Here is a 24,053-nt window from a genome sequence, read left to right as displayed (position 1 = left end):
GAAAACTCAGATCCAACAGTATATTCTAACATAGAGGCGTTCCCATGGTGATGGAGACGCTTCAAGTTAGAATATACTAAGAACTGTGTACATGGCTGCTGCCTGGCACCACCCGATCTCTTACAGGGGGCTGTGATCCGCACAATTAACCCCTCGGGTGCCCCTCAGGACCCCCCTCCCTCCCAAGTTTTAAATTCATTGGTGGCCAGTGCGGCCCCCTCCCTCCCCAGTATTAAATTCATTGGTGGCCAGTGCGGACCCCCTCCCTCCCTCCCCAGTATTAAATTCATTGGTGGCCAGCGCGGCCCCCCTCCCTCCCTCCCCTGTGTTAAATTCATTGGTGGCCAGTGCGGCCTCCCCTCCCCCCCCATATTTAAAATCACCCCCATCATTGGTGGCAGCGGAGAGTTCCGATCGGAGTCCCAGTTTAATCGCTGGGGCTTCGATCGGTTACCATGGCAGCCAGGACGCTACTGCAGCCAGGACGCTGTCTATGGCCGGCCAGGCGCACAGACCTATCACTTACCAGTAAGAGGAGCGACCGGCCGGCCACAGACAGCGCAGGTAAGTATAATGCTTCTAAAATTGCAAAGTAACCATGGCAGCCAGAACTGCAGTAGCGTCCTGGCTGCCATGGTAACCAATCAGAGCCCCAGCGATTAAACTGGGACTCCGATCAGAACTCTCCGCTGCTACCAATGATGGGGGAGGGGGGTGATTTTATTAGGGGGGAGAGGGGAGGCCGCACTGGCCACCAATGAATTTAATACATGGGAAGGGAGTGAGGGGGGGCCGTACTGGCCACCAATGAATTTAAAACTGGGGAGGGAGGGGGGTCTGATCTCTTACAGGGGGCCATGATACGCACAATTAACCCCTCAGGTGCGGGGCAGCAGGGGGCAGTTATGTACACAGTTCATAGTATATTCTAACTTGAAGCGTCCCCATCACCATGGGAACGTCTCTGTGTTAGAAGATACTGTCGGATCTCAGTTTTCACGATGTGAAAACTCATATCTGAACAAGCTGTTATGCAGACGGATCTGTTCTGAACGGATGCAAGCGTTTGCATTATAGGTGTGAATCCATCTGTGCAGATACCAGACGGATCCGCACCGAACGCAAGTGTGAAAGTAGCCTAAGATGAAAAAAAAAATTTTTTTTGGCACTGTTTTTTATTTTATTTATTTTTACGATGTTCACCTGAGGGGTTATGTCATGTGATGTTTCTATAGAGCATTTTTTTACCGACATGGCAATACCTAATATGTCTACTTGTTTTCATTTATTTCATTTTAATACAATAAAAGCATTTTTGAAAAAAAAAAAAATCATATTTCAGTGTCTCCATAGTCTGAGAGCTATAGTTTTTTTATTTTTTTGGCCAATTGTCTTAGGTAGGAACTGATTTTTTGACGGATGAGGTAAAGGTTTAATTGGTACTACTTTGGGGAATATACGCCTTTTTGATCGCTTGTTGTTGCACTTTTTGTGATGTAAAGAGACAAAAGAAGTATTTTTTTAGACTGTTTTTATTTTAATTTTTTACGCCGTTCACCTGTGGAGTTAGGTCATGTGATATTTTTATAGAGTAGCTCATTATGGACGTGGCAATACCCAATATGTATACTTTTATTTATTTATTTAAGTTTTACACAATAAATGCATTTTTGAAACAATTTTTTTTTTTAGGGGGGGAGATTGTCTTATGTAGGGGCTCTTTTTTGGGGGGGATGAGGTGACTGTTTGGTACTATTTTGAGGTGCATACAATTTTTTGATTGGTGTTTCACTTTTTGTGATGTAAGGTGACAAAAATTGCTTTTTTGACAGTTTTTTTTTTTTTTTTTACAGTGTTTATCTGACAGGTATATTTATTTGATAGCGCCAGTCGTTACGGATGCGGCAATACCTAATATGTGTTTTTATTCTATTTTTTATTATAAAATCAGAGGAAAGAGGCATTTTTTTGTTGAAACTTTCTTTTTTATCATTAAAAACACGTATTTTGTTAACTTTTGGGGGTCTTACCCCCTCTGCAATGCATTACAATGCATCTGTATTGTAATGCATTGCCTGTTAGTGTATTATCTAGCCTGGAGCTGGATCTCCTAGGCTTTCGTAGAAGGCATGTCCTGATGCCTCTACAAGACATTGGGCTGCCTTCTCACCCATCAGGTCCCCCCGCAGCGCGGGAACATGATGGGATCCCTCACTCGCTGCAAACACTTTCTATGCTGCGGTCAGCACTGACCGCAACATAGATAAGGTTAATCCGCCGGCATATGCTTCTACAGCGTATATAGGAGGGGCTTGGCTATGAGCATGATGTAATAGTGCGTCAAATTAGGGGAAGTCACCTCCCGCTATGACATGCTAGTAAGTAATATGTCAGGAAGGGGTTAAAGGGAACCTGTTGCAGGATGTTAAAGAGCAGGAGGAGCTGAACAGATTGATATATAGTTTTGTGGAAAAACTTGTAATGTATTCATTTAAACCTCTGCTCTTTTTATGCAATGAAGTCATGTGGGAGGTCCTAATCAGTGATTGACAACCTTCCCTGTATGTTTAGTCATTTAGAGTTAGGCCCCTTTCACACCGGCGAGTTTTCCGTGCGGGTGCAATGCGTGAAGTGAATGCATTGCACCTGCACTGAATCCGGACCCATTCACTTCAATGGGGCTGTGCGCATGAGCGGTGATTTTCACGCATTACTTGTGCTTTGCATGAAAATCGCAGCAAGCTCTATTTTGTACGCTTTTCACGCAACACAGGCCCCAAGTGCAGATGCGGTGCGATTTTAACGCACGGTTGCGAGGAGACTATCGGGATGGTGACCCGATCATCATTATTTTCCCTTATAACATGGTTATAAGGGAAAATAATAGCATTCTTAATACAGAATGCATAGTACAATAGGGCTGGAGGGGTTAAAATAATAATAATAATAATAATTTAACTCACCTTAATCCACTTGCTCGCGCAGCTGGCATCTCTTCTGTCTTCTTCTTTGAGGGATAGGACCTTTGATGACGTCACTGCGCTCATCACATGGTCCGTCACATGATCCATCAACATGGTAAACGATCATGTGACGGACCATGTGATGAGCGTAGTGACGTCATCAAAGGTCCTATTTCTCAGAGAAGAAGACAGAAGAGATGCCGGCTGCGCGAACAAGTGGATTAAGGTGAGTTACATATTATTATTTTTTTAACTCCTCCAGCCCTATTGTACTATGCATTCTGTATTCAGAATGCTATTATTTTCCCTTATAACCATGTTATAAGGGAAAATAACACAATCTACACAACCTTGTACCCAAACCTGAACTTCTGTGAAGAAGTTCGGGTCTGGGTACCACATTCAGTTTTTTATCATGCGCGCACAAAATACATTGCACCCGCGCGATAAAAACTGAACAACGGAACGCAATCACAATTGCGTACCTACTCGCGCGGGTTTGCCGCAACGCATCCGGACCTTATCCGGACGCGCTTGTGTGAAAGAGGCCTTAGCTGTCAGTCACGGAGTGGTACCGCCCACATGACTCCCGTGCATAAAAACAACAGAAGTTTAAGTATATAAATTACAAGTTTTACTGAATAATTTTCCACCAAATTATACTGTATATCAATCTGCTCAGCTCCTCCTGCTCTTTAACATGCTGCCTGCATATTACACTGCATTTTGTGCTGACAGGTTCCCTTTAATTCACCTATTTAATTATTGAGTTTTTAGTTGAGGTAATAACTACAAATCCAGCATATCCTATTATAGGATATTTCACTAGAGAATACTTTTAAGTCCACATATTTTTAATTGACCTGTTAGTTTTTTTCATGATGTCACTCATGACATGTTTTATAGCACAAAGACATTGATGCTCCTGAATGTTTGTTTAAGTTTGGGTTCATGGGAATGACTTTATGAAAGAGGTGTAAAAGTTTACCACTCACTAGTGTCAGAACAAACAGTTTTCTAGTGTTCCAGCCTGGGCACATTTCTCCCAAATCACCGCTTTGTCATGGGCAATTTCCAGCAAAGATCTAATCTAGAGGTGTGCAATAGAAGACGTACGTTTTCAGCTCTAATTTGTTCTTGCTGCCTTCTCCTGCTTAAACGTTTTAATTTCAAATGTAAGTAAAGACCATACCAATACATTCTTTAGATTTTATGCAAGTGTGTATCAAGGTCCCTGGGGAATACATTATGAAGGAAGAAAAGCATGGAAAAATATGAATCATTGTGTCCTGTAAGGCAATTATATCTTACAGTGCATATAAAGCGAGCCCAAATAATATTTCCTTAGAGTGGCTATTATTATTGTCAAATATAGCAGGCAGGCATGTTATCTACAGGACTAGACTAAACCACCTATGCAATAGGAGTCCTAAAACCGCTTCACTATAAAATTAGAATCACTTTATTATCCAAACTCCTAATATACATACAATTTCAGACATCAGTTTTATACATTAAAGCCTAACAACCCTAATATACACCCACAGTGGAGGTCCTCAATGACAGACTAATAATAAATAGAGTAAAACAGTCATAATTTGGTATGTTGAGCCAGTCCTTGCATCACTGATTTTTACTGATATATGTAATTTTATGTATTTTATGAGATTGGATAATGAAATAATGTAACTTTTATAGTGAAGCAGTTTACTATTGGGGGTACCTTGCTTTCAGAGGCGTATATTAATGTGGGTTTGACTTCATGTTGATTAAAGAGGTTCTCTCACTTCAGCAAATGGCATTTACCATGTAGACAAGTTAATACAAGGCACTTACTTGTATTGTGCTTGTCCATATTGCTTCTTTTGCTTTCTCTTGATTAATTTTTCCATCACATTATAGACTTCTCATTTACAAGGTTACAACCACTCTGCAATTCAGCAACAGTGGCCGTGGTTGCACACTATAGGGAAAGGCACTATAATGTGCAAGCTCAGCCACAGCTGCTAGGTTACAGAGGGGATACAAGCAGTGTATAATGTCATTTAAAAAATGAATCAGTCAGCAAAAAAGTCCACGTATAAATAATATAAAATAATAATGTATAGATATAATAATAGATAGATAACATGTATCAAAAACCAAGAACAACATCTGCAAGGAGTTTGTATGTTCTCCCCATGTTTGTGTGGGTTTCCTCAGGGTACTTCAGTTTCCTCCCACACTCCAGAGACATACTGATAGGGAACTTAGATTGTTACTGGCAGGTTTCTGCAGTGTTTTAATGTTTTTAAGTATACTGTGTACAGGGTTTTGTTAATAAAAAATGTATTTGAGGAATAAAATTGCGGTATATTTTTGCTATATGGAGGTGCGGCTCTTTTTTGTCTTTCTTCTTCTTGTCTGTACTATTATTTTTTTTATACACAAGTAAATGCTCCAATAATTTTATGTTATTCAGTGATGCCCACTGCTGCTTTTGTATTATATAAGAACACTGTTTAAAGATAAATGTCTGTCTATTGTGTCCATCATTTTGGACAGTATACAGTATGTTACATAAAGAGATTTACAGAGATGTTAACACGTGTATTGATGATGTCTTACATGTGTTCACACCAACCCTATGTTCTACAGCCCCCGGAAATAAGAACAGACAAGATAAAGTTACATTGTATCTTCTACTATGTAGAAACTGTGTCCAGGTGCTGAGGAGGAATGAGCGGCACTGCTTACATTGATGACAAAAGTGCTTGGATCTCCTAGCATACACAGGGAAACACATCAATCAAGTTGGCAACAATGGTTGTAGAACCTGTCTGAAAAACTGCATTCCCATGCACAAATCTACCTCGGCTCACTGATCGACCAGCTCCACCTGCTGGACCATGAACCCATCATCATTTAGCAGCACAGGTTACATTGGTACTTCAGTGATGAAAAGCCTTGAAATGGGGTGGGGGAACTCAAATTACCAGACAGATCAAGATCAAATTTAGGTGGTGTTATTTTGTAGGCTCTTGGGGTTTTCCAAGTGTTTTATACTGATGACCGATCCTCAGGATGTCCTCACTATGTGATTGGTTGGAGGATCAGACTCCTGGCACTCCTGCTGATGCGCCATGGCCTCTTTTCATCGGACTACATGCAGCTCAAACCCATGCGGCTGAGCTGCAATACCAAGCATAACCGTTATACAATGGATGGTGCTGTGCTTGGTAAGGTGCCAGAAGTCAGACCCCTCCCCCACTGATCAGATATTAATGACCTATCCTGAAGATAGGTCATCATTATAAAACACACGGAAAACCCCTTTAAACCGCTGATAAGAAATAAGCTACTAAGACAGTTTTATGTAGATTACAAGTCCATTGATCTATTACTTCTGTCTGTTCTCCTTTAAGTGCACATCAGTCCGGCTGCTGGTTGATCATACCAGCATGTCTCATAGGATACAGGCTCCCTGATATGTATTAATGGAAGTACACGGGGAGACTTAAAGCTTTCTTTTGCCATCAGGATGTTTTTTCTCACACTGAAATAGACTTGTGTAAATGGATCTTGTTTTATAGTACTTGTTTGCTCACTCACAACAATAACTTTTACAGATCATAATTAGGGATGAGCGAATCGACTTCGGATGAGACATCCAAAGTCTATTTGCATAAAACTTTGCTAGAATACTGTACGGAGAAAACGCTCCATACAGTATTACAATGTATTGGCTCCTATGAGCTCATCCCCAATCATAATCTACTTTATACCCTTTTTCTTCCCTGCATATAGACTAAAGGGGAAACTCATTATTCCCCCACACCGTGTTTTGATGTAAACAAGTTGCAAATCCATCACACTTTTCAATTCAATCAGGACTTTTCTAGATTCAATTAGCATTATGGTTTCTGGGGTAAATAAAGGTGAAGGAGCTGAGGGCCATCAGCCTGCCTACACCCCACCATCACACCAACCCCTTTACGTAAACTTGGCGAGGGCGGGGTGTGGACAGGGCCATCAACCTCAGCTCATTCATAATTATTTAGGCCAGAAACTAGTGTATACAATGACTGAAATCTACGACAGCTCTGAGCTCATGGACTGTCAGAGGAGGCATGTAATTTATGGCAAGGCCTGCACCTCGTCATAGATGACATGCCTCCTCTGGCAGCGCAGGCGCCAGTCTTAATGAATTAGGGTCGAAGTATCTATCTCTACTGTTCTGTTAATCATATTTATTACAACTAATCCAGATTACTCCATTATCTACTGTATGCTTGTAGATTTCGGCAAAGTCTTTCATTTTTTAACATAAAAGGCTATACCACAAGTATGACATGCTGTCTACGTTATCTACTATATATTTCTGGATTTTACCAAAGTCTTTCATTTTCAGCTATGACATACGCAGGCATGGCACATGGTACCCCTTTAAGCAGGCTGTACACATTAGACAAATGCTGGCGTAACAACCAGGATGGCTGTCTAATGTGTATGGTGGCCTCCAAACTGGGGTAGTTGGATTTTATCTGCCCAATTCTTTTGTGCTTGGGAGATAAAGGTATAGACCTCTGGCAACAGCTTTCTCCCCTCTCTCTGTTCAGGGCACATGCATACTCAGCCAAGCATGCGTATGTATGGAGGGGTCGGGAGAGGTAGCTGTCAGCACGGGTAGCTTCTGTCCTGACAGTTATCTAATGTGGATAGACACCCTTAGGCTCCACTCAGGAATAGAAGCTGTTGTGTAATGACTCAATAGCATGTCTCCAGAATGTAGCTGCTGATTGCAGCTGAAAGGGTACAATGATCCGACAAGCCTCACAGCCCCACTTTTGTCTAGTGATTGGTACAATCAATATATAAGATTTTTGTGCACTCTTGGTTGTCCAAGAATAAAAAAAAAAGGATAAGCTTTTTTCCAGAAACAACTCCATCCTGAGGACATATGTGCCACTGCTTCCATAAAAATGTATGGATACTTTTTTTGGTTCATGAGGATCTTCTGGTTTCTATTGTCTTTAACCAGTACAAATACTAGGACATCTGTAAGGTTCAGTGGAAGGAGCTGTCTTGATGGAAATACATATGGTATTACACACTGCATTACTGCATATACATTTGACATGACCATTTCTGCATGCTGTTATTAGTCAAATCCATTTGTAATTCAGTGTGTATATATATATATATATATATATATATATATATATTTGATCTTCAATGCTGATGTGGTTCTCCGCTATGCTCAAAATCAGTTGTGTTCTGGTCACTGAATCTGCATGTGGATTACTGTTAATTGCCCACCGACCACTGCACTTGCCATTTGAAACAACAGCAAGTAGAGGAGCAGCCATTTAATGGTAATCCACATGTGAATCCTGCACTGAGTACAGGCATCCAAAAGTCTTCCATTTGTAATTAATTCCAATTCTGTCATAAATTCTACAGGAAATATCATGCTAACGTAATGGCATTTGTGGACGTCCTATATGTACTTCAAAGACTCAAAGAGAATTGAAATGTGACAACTTTAGACTGGAATCTATTCCTGGGCCCTAAGAATACAGTTGCAAGAAAAAGGAAGTGGCTGGAATTACCTGGATGTCTTCATTGAATACTAATAGAATGTGGTCTGGTCACAATTCTAGACAGACACAATGTAAATAAACTAATAACACAAACAGTTGTACCATTCATGTATTATAGTGAGTACATTGAGTAAACATCTGCAGTGCAGGAAGAAAAACTAAGTAAATTTGAATTAAATAACCTGTGGATCCCACTTTTTATAGTTTAATAGCTATCACCTCCACCAGAGGTTTACCATAGCTGCAATGAGATTTCACAACGTTAAAAAAAAAAAGTCATATATGTCATAGCAGTGGGAGGGAGGTCTGAGCGCTGAGAGTTTTTCTGTCGGTGGACAGACGTGGGATCTGTGCACTGAAGTGCAGTTCACATATATCACTTGTGTCCGACTCTACCATAAAACAACTGGCCAGAAACAACTGATATATGCGAGTCTAGCCTAGGGACAAATTTTCAACTATTACTACTTTTTGGACTATTGCCACCTTTCACTATTCTTTAGTTGATTTACTCTTGTGCTCCGGGTCATTGTCTTGTTGTATAATCCAACATCTCTTGAGGTCATGGACTGCTGCCCTTGTTCTCTTTTAAAATGTTTTGATACACCTTAGAATTTAGGCTACCTTCACACTTGTGTTTGGGGCGGATCCATCATGGATCTGCATAGACGGATCCGTTCAGATAATACAAACGTCTGCATCCGTTCAGAGCGGATCCGTTTGTATTATCGTTAACATAGCCAATACGGATCCGTCTTGAACACCATTGAAAGTCAATTGAGGACGGATCAGTTTTCTATTGTGTCATAGAAAACGGATCCGTCCCCATTGACTTACATTGTGTGTCAGAACAGATCCGTTTGGCTCAGTTTCGTCAGACGGACACCAAAACGCTGCAAGCAGCGTTTTGGTGTCCTCCTCCAAAGCGGAATGGAGACGGAACGGAAGCAAACTGATGCATTCTGAGTTGATCCTTTTCCATTCAGAATGCATTAGGGCAAAACGGATCAGTTTTGGACCGCTTGTGAGAGCCCAGAACGGATCTCAGAAACGGAAAGCCAAAACGCCAGTGTGAAAGTAGCCTAAAGCTAGGTCTACACAACGACATTTGTCATGCGACATTTTGTTGCACCAATGTTGCGCGACAATTTTTATAATGGGAGTCTATGGTGTTGCACTGCAACATGCTGCGACGTGACAATCGCAGAAAATCTATTCGAAATGGATTTTTCTGCGACTCACGTGGCAGTCGCAGCATGTCTCATGTTGCAGTGCGACGCCATAGACTGCCATTATAAAAATTGTCGCGCGACATTGGTGCAACAAAATGTCGCGCGACAACTGTTGCAGTGTAGTTGTGCCCTAAAGTTGCGTGACAAATGTCGTCGTGTAGACCTAGTCTTAGTCTTTCCTGAATGATCTTAAGCTGTTCAAACACTGAGGCGGATAAGCAGCCCCAAACCATGATGCTCTCTCCATCATACTTCACAGTTGGGATAAGGTTTTGATGTTGGTGTGCAGTTTCCTGTTCACATGTCTGGTATGTATCAATTCACCTCATACCGTTTTTTGCTGAGTATATTACCGGTATCTTTGTATAAGGACTCAGAGTGAAAATATGAATTTTCATGAAAGAATTTAGTATAATAACTGTTGGCTGAAGGTGGTTGTATATTAATACATTTTACTTTAATACATGGTATGCTGTGTATTCTCAATTTTTTTTAGGATTTGGTCTCATAGTAGCTGATTTTAGTGTACAGTATATACACAGTCGAGTCACATTATGACCACCAACTAATGTCAAGAGTAACCACTGTGTGCAGCATGGACAGCAGCTAGACGGCTGGGAGTGACTCAATAAGGTCCTGGTCGGTTGTCACAGATATCTAGAGCCATGGTGACTGAAATGCAGCCCACAGCTGCTGGAGGCAGTGGCGTGCCCAGGGAAGGGGCAGTCTGCCCTGGATGCCGGCTCTCAGGGGTTGCCAGAGCCTAGAAGCAATGAGCGCTTCTATCAATATAGATGGAAGCGTTCATTGCTGGAGCTCAGGGAGCTGCAGTCCTGTCACTCAGCTCTCTGCGCTCTGTCTCTCCCGCACTGAATGGTGAAGAAGGAAGACTTCTCCCCGCTTCACCATTCAACCTGCAGGCACAGATCGCGCTGCTGGCATGTGTGGGCGGAGCCTGCAGCCCAAAAATCTGCATAAGCTCCGCCCACACCGTGCTGCAGAACTATCGGTGTCTGTAGGGAAGAGAGGACTGTGAGTTTCAGGAACGGGACAAGGTGAGTAGGTTCTATGTTTTTTTTTTTTAACAGAGGGCATTTCTACCATGGTGGGGGGCACAGAGGGCAAAATTACTACAAAGGGGGCACAGACGGCATTATTACTACTACAAAGGGGGCACAGAGGGCATTACTACAACGGGGGCACAGAGGGCATTACTACTACAAAAGCGGGCACAGAGGGCATTACTGCTACAAAGGGGGCACAGAGGGCAATACTACTACAAAGGGGGACAGAGGGCAATACTACTACAAAGGGCATTACTAGTATCAGGAGGGCACAATGGGCATTACTACTATGGAGGGGGCACAATCGGCATTACTACTATAAATGGGATACAATGGGCATTATAACTATGAAGTGGGCACAATGGGCATTACTACTGTGAAGGCGGCACAGTGAGCATTATTTCTATGAAGGGGGCACAATGGGCATTACTACTATTAACCTCCCTGGCGGTATGATTATGTCAGGAATTTTGTTCCAAAAGCGGTACCATTTTTTTGCATGGAAATTTGGTGTTATGTATTGTAGGCCTGCAATTCTTAGTAATTACTTACTTAAACCTGACCAAAGAAGACTCTAGTAGACCTCTCAGATGTGATAAAGTTCAAAAAAATAAAATCATGAGTTATAATCTAATAAATAATATAATTTTATTCAGTAATGTAATTAATAATGAAATTTGTCAAACAAAAGAAAAATCAGTAAACATCCTGGGTGTGGTAAATTTTGAAACATGGGATTGCACATAGACCAACGTCACAATCAGGGCAATGGAACCTGGTTTCCTTTCGGATTTTTTTCCATTTCCATCTCGCTTTGAGCAGCAAACTACACACATCCTTGTAGGTGCTGCCTTTTTGCGCTTGGCGGGATGTAATCCATAAAGTGACGACCAGTCAGCCTCTCTGGGTTTACAACGTCAACAGCGCGACGTCCAGATCTGTTCACGGCCACTGATGGCGTTTGGTAGTACACAAAAATCTGCTCCGCCACCTTCCAGATGAAGTCAGAGTGAACAAGAGGCTTGTCACTCTTTCCTTTGTACAGTATATAGGCATTCCACAGACATTGTTCCAGGAGATGCCTGAATATTTTTTTGTAGTATTTTTTTTGTTGCTTCCGCATTGCTGAATAGAATGTCATCGCCTGATCGGCTCTATCGACTCCTCCCATGGTGTTATTATAGTCGATCACAAGTTGTGGCTTTATGACATCTTTCCCACCTCTTGTGTGGACCGTGGTAGTGGAGGTGTTATGTACTGTACTCATTAGGCACACGTCTTTTTTGTCACGCCAACGCATTGCCATCATCTTTCCTTTCTGCCAGGCCACCATTTCTCCTGTTTTCAGTTTTTTCTTGGAAAACATACATGGCAGGCCACGTCGGTTGGCCCTAACGGTTCCATATCCGTCAGTCTTGTTTTTTATTAGAAACTCGTACAGCTCAGGCGACGTGTAAAAGTTGTCTGTTGTCACACAATACCCCTTATTGAGCAATGGTTCAAGCAGTGAAAGGACTGATGACGTTGCCATCCCATAGTCGCTGTACCTGGGGTTGAATTGTGTTCCTTTGCCGGTGTATATGATGGAATTCCATATATAGCCAGTTGTAGACACGCAGAGCATATAGGATTTTATTCCAAACCGCGCTCTCTTGGATGCGATGTATTGAATCCAGCTGAGGCGTCCTTTGTAAGCCATCAGACTTTCATCAATGCTGATGTCTCTGTCTGGCACATAGGCCTGCTGGAAATTTGTTATGATCATTTGGAATACTTCCCAGATCTTCTTCAGTTTTGGCGCTGGATGTGTGGCTTCGTCAAATTCCTCATTGTTGGTGAAGTGTAAATTCTTCATTATGAGGGAAAATCGGTACTCGGACATGATGGTGCCAAAAAATGGGGTTGCCAGCAATTTATTGGTAGTCCAGTACCATTTCTGCAGGGGTTTCCCCACCACCCCCTGAAGAAGTATTAGCCCCAGAAATTTCCATATGTCCTCCTTACTCACCGGTTCCCATTTTCTGGTTCTGGAAAACTTGCTGTGCAGAGTAGTGGATTGCTGCTCTTTGTAGCGGTTTGTCTCCGTGACAATCTTTTCAATGACGTCATCAGTCAGAAATAATTTTAGGTACGCCAAAGGATCATTGTGATCAACTTCTACCTTCATCCCAGGCGATCCTGTAAACGGGAATCTTGGCGGTGGTACTGCATCCATACCGCAATCAATAGGGCACCAAGAGCGCACCTCACTGAGCTCAAGTGCAGATTCGTCGCTGTCGCCACTTCTCTGGTCAGGTTCAGAGTCGGATGATGAATCTTTCCACGAATCGCTATCGCTGTCGCTCAATTCTGCGAGGGGCTCTGTGTCGCTGTCGCTGTCACTTATCTGATCCAAACCCGCTTTGGTGATGCTAAAGTGACGCTTTGATGCCATGGTAAAAAAAATATATTTTTTTATATTTTTTTTTTTTGCTTAGAAAAAACAGCCAGGGCAGTCAGGGCAGTGTAGAAGGATCAGATCAAATCTGTCAAATCTGAGGTGATAGTGTAATCTGACAGGATTGTATCACCTAACTTTATGTGTGTGTGTTTGACTTATATACAATGTATTTTTTTTGAATCTCCCGCCCGGTTCCGCCTCTGTGAGGCGCTGCGGCTCACAGAGGCGGAACCAGGAAGAGAGATGAGACATCCGCCGGGGCTCTCACCGGCGATCACAGCGGGGAACATCGCTGGATCGCCGGGATTAGGTATGCACACCCGCGGCTCCCTCTGCAATCTACCCCGAGCGTGACTCGGGGTTACCGCTTCTGGCAGCGAAAATTAACCCCGAGTCACGCTCGGGAATACCGTCAGGGAGATTAAGGGGGCACAATGGGCATTACTACTATGAGGGTTCACAATGGGTATTACTACTATCAAAGGGAGCACAGATTGCATTACTACTGTGAAGGGGGCACAGAGAGCATTACTCTTGTAAAGTGGGTTGGCATAACTGTTATGGGGCACTGAGCGGGCATTGTTACTGGTATGGGGGCACAGTTAGGGCATAACTACTCTGAAGGGGCACAGAGAGAGCATTACAACTGTGAAGGGGGCACAGATAGGGCATTACTAGTGTTGATCGAGCACCAAAGTGCTTGTGTGCTCTGGCAGAACACATCGGTATGCTCGTGTGTTCTACCGAGCACAATAGGAGAACCCCAGGCACCCCCTGCTCGGAAGAAAAGAAGTCTGGTTCACAAAAAGAAGTTAGAAATTGATGGAAACCCCATCAAAATGGTTTGTAAACAGCATTAAGAGAATAGCTGGATGCGTCTTGGACTCCTATTATCTATGACATACAATAAACAACCATACAAAAGCTATATGCCAAAAGCCAGGTATATGCAAGCCATCAATCCATCCATGAGACAGATGACAGGCTTAGTCAGCATACCTTACAATGGCAGCCTTGTGCACTATGAGACATTCCAAACCAGCTCTCATTTGACTGAGAGTCAGTAAGCCTCAAAGTTACTTCAGATCTATTGGATGGCTTGGGTGGACCTGCACACCTAGATCAATATCATTAGGGAGACAACGTTTTCTGATTGTCCTGACATATTTGATAACCTTTCTATACAGTTTTGTCTTGTAAAAACGTATTTGCATAAACATGAGCATATGGAAAAGACTTGCAATGAGCAGAATCTGCCTTGTTTGGAAAATTTGCGCTCAACACTACTCATGAACAGCGCCATCTATTGGTTTCATAGTCTTATGACAAGAGTAATAGTATTGTCATAAGACTATGAAACCATTAGATGGTGCTGTTCATGACTCATAACCAGCGCCATCTGTTGGTTTCATAGTCTTATGACAATACTATTACTCTTGTCATAAGAGTATGAAACCAATTCATGGCGCTGTTTATGAGTAGTGTTTATCGAAAATTTTCCATGCAAATGGTTTTTCAGCTGAAAAATGCTTGTTTGCATTTCTTTGCCCATGTTTATGCAAATTAGTTTTTACATGACAAAACTGTATAGAAAGGTTATTGAATATTATGTTAGGACAATCAAGAAACTTTGTGTCTGTATTTTCCATTTGCAAATTTGTCGCGTGACAAAATTAAATCTTTGTAGACTGTCTTAAGAAAAGATTATAAATGAGGACAGTGCTACATATACGGCTAGAGAGAGAACATTAGATACAGCAGAGGTCTGCAGCCTGCTGTGACTTTCAGCGTCCCTTAACCCCTTCTACCCCGGGCCATTCTGAGATTGTTTTCTTGTGACACATTGTATTTCATGATAGTCATAAATTTGAGTCAATATACACTGCCTGTCCCAAAAAAAGCAAATAGTTATGAGCCTCCTATTGGATAATTACTGCATGGGCGATTATCTTTCAGCTGGCAATAAGTTATTTAACTCCAATTGGTGCAATGAGTTGCTTCTCATTTCTTAAACAACCATGTCGAAAGACATATCTCGTGGTCGTGGAAAAGATGCTAGTCTGTTTGAGAAGGGTCAACTCATTGACATGCATCAAGCAGAGAAAACATCTAAGAAGATTGCAGAAACTACTAAAATTGGGTTAAGAACTGTCCAACACATTATTAAAAACTGTAAGGATAGTGGGGACCCATCGTATTCGAGGAAGAAATGTGGCGGGAAAAAAAATCCTGGATGATCGTGATTGGCAATCACTTAAACGTTTGGTGAAATCAAATAGAAGAAAAACAACTAAAACTCAGGGCTATGTTTAATAGTGAAAGTAAGAGCATTTCCACACGCACAATGCAAAGGGAACTCAAGGGATTGGGACTGAACAGCTGTGTAGCCATAAGGAAACTACTAATCAGTGAGGCAAACCAGAAAAAAAGGCTTCAATTTGCTAGGGAGCATAAAGATTGGACTCTGGAGCAATGGAAGAAGGTCATGTGGTCTGATGAGTCCAAATGTACCCTGTTCCAGAGTGATGGGCACATCAGGGTAAGAAGAGAGGCAGATGAAGTGATGCACCCATCATACCTAGTGCCTACTGTACAAGCCTGTGGGGGCAGTGCTATGATCTGGGGTTGCTGCAGTTGGTCAGGTCTAGGTTCAGCAACAGTATGTGACCAAGAATGAGGGCAGCTGACTACCTGAACATACTGAATGACCAGGTTATTCCACCAATGGATTTTTTCTTCCCTGATGGCACGGGCATATTCCAAGATGACAATGCCAGGATTCATCTGGCTCAAATTGTGAAAGAGTGGTTCAGAGAGCATGATACATCATTTTCACACATGGATTGGCCACCACAGAGTCCAGACCTTAACCCCATTGAGAATCTTTGGGATGTGCTGGAGAAGGCTTTGTGCAGCAGTCAGACTCTACCATCATCAATGCAAGGTCTTGGTGAAAAATTTATGCAACACTGGATGGAAATAAATCTTGTGACATTGCAGAAGCTTATCGAAACAATGCCACAGCGAATGTGTGCCGTAATCAAAGCTAAAGGCGGTCCAACTAAATATTAGAGTGTGTGACCTTTTTTTTGGTGGTGACTTTCTGGACAGGCAGTGTATTTCACCTTTATTTAGAAAAATTCGCAATTTTCAACATTTCTATTTCTATGCTGTTAAAACATGTGATACCTCATGTTAATATTTTAGGACGTTAGAAGGCTTAAAAGTTTAGAAGCAGTTCTTAAAATTTTTAAGAAAATTTCCCAAACCCACTTTTTAAGGACCATTTCAGGTCTGAAGTCACTTTGTGAGGCTTACATAGTAGAGACCCCCCATAAATGACACCATTGTAGAAACTACACCCCTCAAGTTACTCAAAACTGATTTACAAACCTTTAGGTGTTCCACAAGAGTTAAAGGGAAATGGATATTAAATTTCTAAATTTCACTTTTTTAGCAGATTTTCCATTTTCATCCATTTTTTTTTCTTAACACATCAAGGGTTAACAGCCAAACAAAAATCAATATTTATTACCCTGATTCTGCGGTTTGCAGAAAAAACACCCCACATGTGGTCGCTACACTTTATGGGGCAACGTGACCAAAAAATTGTTAATTTTAGCACAGTTTTTATTTATTTAATTTTACAGCGTAAGGGGGGGGGGTTAGGTTGTGATATTTTTATAGAGCAGATCGTTACAGACGTGGCAATACCTCATATGTATACTTTTTCTTATTTATTTAAGTTTTACACAATAATAGCATTTTTGAAACCAAAAAATGCTTTAGTGTCTCCATAGTCTGAGAGTTATAGCTTTTTTTATTTTTGGACCGATTGTCTCATAGGGTCTCATTTTTTGCGGGATGAGGTGACGGTTTTATTGGTACCATGTTGTGGGATATATGCCCTTTTGATCGCTTGGTGTTGCACTTTTTGTGGTTAGGTGAAAAAAAAGTATTTTTTTCATAGTTTTCATTTTTTTTTTTACGCTGTGCAACTGAGGGGTTAGGTAATGTGATATTTTTATAGAGCTGGTTGTTATGGATGTGGAGATACCTAATATGTATACCTTTTTTTTTATTTATTTCACATTAAGGCTAGATCTACACGACAACATTTTGTTGCACTAATGTCGCGCGACAATTTTTATAATGGCAGTCTATGGTGTCGCACTGCAACATGCGACATGCTGCGACTGCAACGCGACAGTCGCAGAAAATCCATTCGAGATGGATTTTTCTGCGACCGTCGCATCGCAGTCGCAGCATGTTGCATGTTGCAGTGCGACACCATAGACTGCCATTATAAAAATTGTCGCGCGACATTAGTGCAACAAAATGTTGCACGACAAATGTTACGCCCTATCTGTCGCGCAACAAATGTCGTCGTGTAGACCTAGCCTAACACAATAATAGCATTTTTTTTTTTTTTTATTAATTGTCTTTATTAATTGATATATCAAAACATTACAATACAAAAAAGGATACAATTCCCCCCTATCCCCAATTCCCTAAACCCTCCCCTCTCCCCCTACCTGTGGTGCGTCAAAAGAAAGAAAGGAAAAAAAAAGGGAAAAAGCTTTATCACAACTAATCAAGTCCTCCAACCACCCCATATCTTAGTCCACTTCTCCTCAGCTTCCCTCTGTTTGTACATGATTTTCTCATAATTTTTTACCTTATCAATTAGATTTATCCATGTATTTATATCTGGAGTATATCGAGCAAACCAGGACCGACTGACCAACACTCTGGCCAACATCAATATCCTACTCAGGAGGAACTTTTGATACTTATGACTATTTATTTTGGAAAGATCATTAAGCACGAATACTTGTGGTTCAAAAGGGATTCGTATTTTTAGTTTATACATAATACAATTATTTATAGTATTCCAGTAATTTATGAGTTCTGGACAAGTCCAGATCATATGAAGATAATCCGCTCCTGAAGTGTTGCATTTAGGGCAGTTAGACGTATCTCTTAATCCACATTTATTCATCCATAAAGGAGTGATATATAATCTGTGGCAAATATAAAATTGTACTAAAACATGGTTGAAGTTCTGGGATAGTGAACCTAAATTCCCAAAAATATTCTCCCACCCATCTGATTGTAAATTCGGACAATCCACCTCCCACGCTCTTTGTCCTGGTGACTGTGTATCACTAAACCGTGCCTTAAGTAGTAGCTTATATATATTTGAAATCTTTATTCTAGACAGTGTACCCCCTACCCAATCATTCAAAAAGGATGAATTATCTATATCCAACACCAGTTTATCGTCCAGACTAGATAGTACTGAGCGCAATTGAAAATATCTAAACCATGAAAGGTTTTCTATATTATGTGTCATCTCTATAAATGGTTTAATGTCTTTATCCTTAACTACCTGTGAAATATACAAAATTTTATTCTTTTGCCAAAATGTGTCGGCTGCAATATCATCTAGCCTTTGTAAATACACATTATGCCAAAGAGGCGTGAATGTAAGTGAACCCTTAACCTTCAACCATGTCCTAGTTGTAGCCCACACTTTCAGGAGTAGTTTTATAGTCTCTCTGTAGCCTCGCTCATAGCTCTTCAGTAGCCCGGATTCCAACAGGGTAAATATATTATTGTGAGCGTGACTACCTACCAACTTCCCCAGCAATGCGCTGTTCTCTGAGTCATAGCACATCAATAGCTGGGCTGCAATAAAATACCCTTTAAAGTATGGAAGATTTAAACCCCCACACTCCACTGATTTATACAAATATTCCAATTTTATTCGAACTCGCTTTCTTCCCCATATTAAATCATGAATTATTCTTTCCATGAGTTTAAAATACTTAACTTGTATCCAAATAGATGTATTCCTAAGCACATAAAGAATTTGTGAAAAAAAAAAAAAAAAAAAAAAGAATTTGTGGTAATATCACCATTTTAACCAGTGAAACTCGGTCAGCTCTGGATAGGGGAAGTCTCAGCCAGATCCCTATTTTAGCTCTAATCCTTACCATTATGGGAATCAAATTAAGTTGTACGAAATTTTCAACCCGGGGTGATATAATCAAACCCAGGTATTGAAAAGTGTCAACAATGTCCAACTGTGTCACAAGAACCTCTTTCTGTGGCAGGGGGTCTATTGGCATCAAACTGGTCTTGGACCAGTTTATAAGAAGACCGGACACCTCACCAAATGCTTTAACCATTTGAATAATCCTAGGAAGAGTAATTTCCGTATGGTCTATAAAAAAAAGAACATCATCCGCATATAAGGAGATACGGTCTTGCACTCCTAGCGTACCAAATCCTTTAACCTGGTCGTCCTGCCTGATGGCCATCGCAAGGGGTTCGATGTAGATCTCAAATAACAAGGGGGATAGTGGGCAGCCCTGCCGCGTGCCTCTATTTAAATCAATACTACTACTCAGGATTCCATTGAGACTCAATTTTGCCCTTGGAGATCTATACAATAACTTGAGAATACCTAAAATTTTTCCCCAAAGCCCATCCTTGCCAGAACCTTCCAGAGGAAGCGCCACTCCACCCTGTCAAAGGCCTTAGAGGCATCCAATGACAGGATGGAGCGAGCGGTCCCCCCAGGGGCCTGAATATTAGAAAAGAGCCGATGCAAATTATGATGTGTGCCCTTGTTTTGAATAAAGCCATTCTGATCCGGATGGACAATAGAGGAAATGACCCTAGAAAGCCTTGTAGCCAGAACCCTCGCAAGCAACTTTACATCTGCATTAAGCAGTGAGATTGGTCTATAAAATTCTAGATCTAAAGGATCCTTGCCTTTTTTTGGAATTAGTGTTATTACGGCTTCCATCATTGAATCTGGCAACTTCCCATCCTCCATTGATTCAGAAAAGACTTCCAGCAGTCTAGGGAGAATACAGTCCCCATATTTAATATAAAATTCATATGGGAGTCCATCTGAACCAGGAGTGGAGTTGGCCGAGCATAATTTAATAGCCCCCTCAAGTTCCTGAATTGAGACCTCTAGTTCAAGTGCTTTCTTTTGCGCCTCAGTAATAGTTGGGAAAACGATCCCATCAAGATAAGAATCCATCTTATCATCTGTGATCTCAGATTCAGCTTTATACAAATCCAGGAAATAGTCCACAAAGGCCTTCTCTACCGGACCCTGTCCAGTGACCATCCTACCATCAATCTGTCGAACCTTATCTATATATTTTTTAGATTGTTGGCTTGAGATTACTCTGGACAAAAATTTACCAGGTCGCCCCTACTCCGTAAAGTATTTTTGCCCTTTAAAAAAAAGGCTCTGTTGGGCCTTATCCAATAAGAAGTTAGAATATACTTGTGTGGCTCTTTGCATACTATAATAGCATATTTGAAAGAAAAAAATTATGTTTTAGTGACTCCATGTTCTGAGAGCTATAGTTTTTTAGTTTTTTAACGATTTTCTTATGTAGGGTCTCATTTTTTGCGGGATGATGTGACGGTTTTATTGGTACCATTTTGTTCGGCATACGCCTTTTTGATCGCTTGGTGTTGCACTTTTTGTGATGTAAGGTGACAATAATGGCTTTTTTTTACACAGTTTTTTTTTTTTTTTTTTACGGTGTTCATCTGAGGGGTTAGGTCATGTGATATTTTTATAGAGCTGGTTGTTACAGATGCAGAGATACCTAATATATATACAGTTTTTTATTTATTTCACTTTAACACAATAATAGCATCTTTGAAAGAAAAAAAATGATGTTTTAGTGTCTCCATGTTCTAAGAGCTATAGTTTTATTATTATTTTTTTTTCCTTTTTTTTATTTTTTATTATGAAATCTGGGGAAAGGAGTGCTTTTTTTGAAACCTTATAGTTTTTTTTAAACTTTATTTCTGTCCCACTCTGGGACGTCAACCTTTGGGGGTCTGATTCCCTCTGCAATGCATTCCAATACATCTGTAATACACTAACAAGTTGCCTAGGAGACCCAGCCTGAGGCTGGATCTCCTTGGCACCCGTAGACAGCAGGCAAGGCATTGGGCAGCCTCTGCATGGCATCGGGCTGCCGTGTCACCCATCGGGTCCCCGCCACAGCAGCGCAGGGACTCGATGGGCTTCCTTACCCGCAGCAAACCCCTTCTGTGTTGCGGTCAGCGCTGACTGCGTCATAGAAGGGGTTAATCCGCTGGCATCGCTGTAATCACCCCTGCAGTGATCGGGTGCGCAGTGCTCCGGTGCCCACCCAATTACCATGAAGGTACTATTACGTCAAAATTCGGGAAGCCACTGACTTTCATGACGTAATAGTACGTCACATGTTGGAAAGGGGTTAATTAAGACTGGTTGCATATATAAAATTTGGGTCTGGGCAATTTTTTTTTTCAAGACCCGGAACAACTGATATGTGTACTAGTGTTGATCGCAATTTTTTATTGCGAATATCAGCACTTCGAGAATTCGCGAAGGTGTCGAATATAGTGCTATATATTTGTAATTGCGAATATTCTAGATTTTTTTCATCAGTAACCTCCCTTCTTGCTTGTGGGCCAATGAGAAGGCTGTAATATCTTTGTCAGAGCTTGGCAACATCCCTAGCAACCAATAGGAAAGTTGCCTACCCCTTACTATATAAGAAACTCCCAAGCAGCCATTTTCTGAATTTTTTTTGCACTTCTGAGAGAGAGAGCAGTGTCATTGCTGTGCTCTCTGCTTTCATCTGGATCCTATTCCTTATCCAATTACATTAGATAGTAGTTAGCTTATATATAATACAGATAGTTAGTGGGAGATAGTCAGTGTAGGTTAAATAGTGATATAGTGTAGCTGGTTCCAGTGCAGGGTGTTAGGTAGTGTGATAGGAATTGCTGTTTCTCTGCTGTCCATACATATATGCTACAGACATAGTGCTGTGATGTCACAACAATACTTACTGCACCAATCAGTAATATCTACTCAGACCTGATAAAATGTGAAGTTGCATGTATTGCGCAAAAAATATGCACATCATTAGTGCCGATTTGCGCAATCACAAAAATAATGACTGGAGATCACAAATTCTAGATTTCGCGAATTTATTGTGAAAAATTCATGAAATATCACGGAAACAAATATTGTCTATGCCGCTCATCACTAATGTGTACTTGTGTTTAGTGCACAGTTCCAGCGTCCATAGATTGATAGTGTCAGACAGAAGAAACCCAGCATGCAGCATTTTTCTGTACGGGACTATTTAACACCCGGCATCACAAACTGATGTGTCGGATGAATATGAAGGATCCCATATTATATGATGGGTTCAGTTCTAGCTTCAGTTTCCCTCCAGTGTTTTCTGCACCACGCCCGAGGGAAACTGAGACAAATCACCAAATATATGTGAATTAGCCTTAATGCAGAGTTGCCAAGATATGTTGGGAATAATGCCTTATGCACATGTCAATGTTTGGTCAATGATTTCCATTGGTGATTGTGAAGCAAAACCAGGAGTGGAGCCTCCACAGACATAAGGAAAGATCTGCACCTGTCTGCACCTTTGTTTCGAACCGCACCTGGTTTTGGCTCAAAATCACTGATGGAAATCACTGAACGTGTGAATGAGTCTTACAATAGCTGGAGAGTCACTGAGATAAAGTTTCCATCAATAATTAATAATAAGCCCTAAATACAAACCAAGATGAAACAGATGAATTATATTACTATCCATAGTTGGTACTAACTTGTGGAAGGAAGATCTTGTAGATAGTACTTACCCATCCTTGTTCTTCTGATGTTACCGTCTCCACTGTACTAAAACATGCTGCTAGCTTTTCCCAACTGAATGTGGCTGCTTCTTTTTAGGTTCAGCTGCATTATTATTTTATGCACTTATATAGCGCTACTATATTCCACAGCGCTTTACAAACATTAGCATCCAACTGTCCCCAATGGGTCCCTATCAGTATGTCTTTGGAGTGTGGGAGGAAACCCACACAAACACAGGGAGAACATACAAACTCCATGCAGATATTGCCCTTGGTTAGATTCAAACCAAGGACCCCAGCGCTACAAGGCACCAGTGCTAACCACTGAGCCACTGTGCTGCCCGCTGCATTTACTATTATGCAGCTGAACAGCAAAAGAAATGGCCACATCCAGATGGGACCTGGGTGGAGGAGTCCACAGCCTATGTAAGTGCAGTGGACACAGCGGCATTGGCGCAGCGAGGGACGGGTAACTAAATTATCTCTCTTCACCGGTTAGTACCAACCAATTAGCTGAAATACCAGGAGAACACCTTTAATAATAATATATATTGTATAGATAGGTTTTATCATGCACTGCAATAAACTGATTATGGAGCAAATGAGTAACTGGATAAATACTAGACTGACTGAATTTATACTTATGTTTTGTGCAAAACAGTCCTTACTCTTTAGGGAAAATAGAGCTCTCATAAAGACAGCATATAAATCATGGCATGGATTATTACAGGGGTCAGCAACCTCCAGCTATTGGGAAACTACAATTCCCAGCATGCTCTATTCACTTATATGAGAGTTATGAGAACCGAGCTGAGCAAGTGTCCATACTGGGAGTTGTAGTTCACAACAGCTGAAGCCAGAAGTTGCTGATTCCTGGTTTATTATATATGAATGCATTTACCCGACAAGCGATGCATTATTAACGTGGGTCTTTCACCTTTGCTATATTATGTCAATTTAGATATGTGACATTTAGAAGTAATTTAGTACAACTTTTACTGCTAAATCAGATTTCACTAGAATAATAAAAATAACAGAATTCAGAGTTTCTAAAATAATTATTATTGGTGTTAGTAGTG

This window comes from Bufo gargarizans, chromosome 5, assembly GCF_014858855.1.
Source record: "Bufo gargarizans isolate SCDJY-AF-19 chromosome 5, ASM1485885v1, whole genome shotgun sequence".
Taxonomy (NCBI): domain Eukaryota; kingdom Metazoa; phylum Chordata; class Amphibia; order Anura; family Bufonidae; genus Bufo; species Bufo gargarizans.
Note: the sequence above shows the minus strand (reverse complement) of the source record.